The following is a 1,465-nucleotide window of genomic DNA, read 5'->3' as shown; positions in this document are numbered from 1 at the left end:
TGGTTAGTCACCAGCTGAAAGACAAAGCAGAACTAACAATGTCTTTGCTCTTGGAGAACCAGAGAATTTCATCAGGGAGGAAACCAGAAGGGGTTGTAACTAGTAAGGAAAACAGGAACACTACTGCCAGAGCAACTTGCATACTCAGGAGTTGGTGGGTAACCTCAGTACCAGTGCCCAGAGCCACAGATGCAGAGCAAGATCCTGCAGGGACACCACTGTTGAGGAGGGCTGAGCACTTTAACCTGGGTTCCAGATTGTACTAATTTTCATTTCAATTTTCAATTCTTTGTTTTTTTCTTCTCCTGATGTTTTCCCTACTTTTCTTTTTACATTATTTTACCTTTTCTTACTTTATGAACACGTCTCTCTGTGTGTGTGCACGCCTTTTCCTCCTGCCATTTGTCTCTAACTGCAGATACAAAAGGTAAGAAAATTCTTGTTTTTTCTCTTTGTATCCGTCCTACTTCTATCCACATCTCTTCACTGACTTCTTCCTCCTGTATTTTATTCATTTTCCAGTTTTTATTTCCTCACTATCCTTTCATTTGTCTCCATTTATTTCCCTTTTTCTCTAACACATCTTAGTCATAGAATCTTTTCCCATCCCCATTTCTCATTAAAAAGTTTCACAGCCAGTTTGCCCTGCTGGCCCCTTCTAAGCAGAGTGTGGTGCCTCAGTGTATGCCTTTAGTTCTCTCCATGATTCTTCTCACAAACTGAATTGGACTAGAACCAAATCCAGTTTTCCCATGAGGTTAACATTAAACCTATCCTTGAATTTGATTCAGTTCTCATCCAATTCAGTCTATAAGCAGAATTGAGGGAAAAAAAATTTGTGAACTGAGGTCCTACTGTATAATATGCCCTTAATATCATTGGGATCCTTAGCCTCCTTCTATTTTCTCCATTCCACACCACAGAGCAGAAGATTTTTTAAAAACAAAGAAATTTTTGAAAGCCTTTTTTCTCACCCCCCCCCCAGCATCACCTGATCCCCAACTCCCTAGGCTTTAGAAAACTCTGCTGACTGTGGGTTGAGACTTGGGTTGTTGTGCTCACACTGTAGCCATGAAGTTCTCTAGGCTAAAGGGAAACCAGAGTCTCCTGCTATGTTATTTCTCAACTAGCCATGCTAGATACCAACGTAGGGGATCAGCTTGTTCATGCTGTAGTTGATTTGATTGTAGTGGAGTAATCCTGACTTGGTGGATAATGTAGTACCCGTGAACCAGTCTGCCAAATATAACATCTCACCCAGGAGAAGGGATATAAAGAGTTCCTAAGTCAAGAAATCAGACTGGAACAGACTCGGCAAGAATGCCTGCAACCTGGCAGAAAGAAGTCCTGAATGCCTGAATGTCTGAGTTAACTCCAATATTGAGGTGGAGCAGTCAGAGGAGTGACTCCTGGGATGTGAGTGGTCAGACATGCTGGAGAAAAGGCTACTCAGAATCGCATGTGC

This window comes from Octodon degus, unplaced genomic scaffold (genome assembly GCF_000260255.1).
Source record: "Octodon degus isolate 3935 unplaced genomic scaffold, OctDeg1.0 scaffold00218, whole genome shotgun sequence".
Lineage (NCBI taxonomy): Eukaryota > Metazoa > Chordata > Mammalia > Rodentia > Octodontidae > Octodon > Octodon degus.
This window is presented reverse-complemented; position numbering follows the sequence as displayed.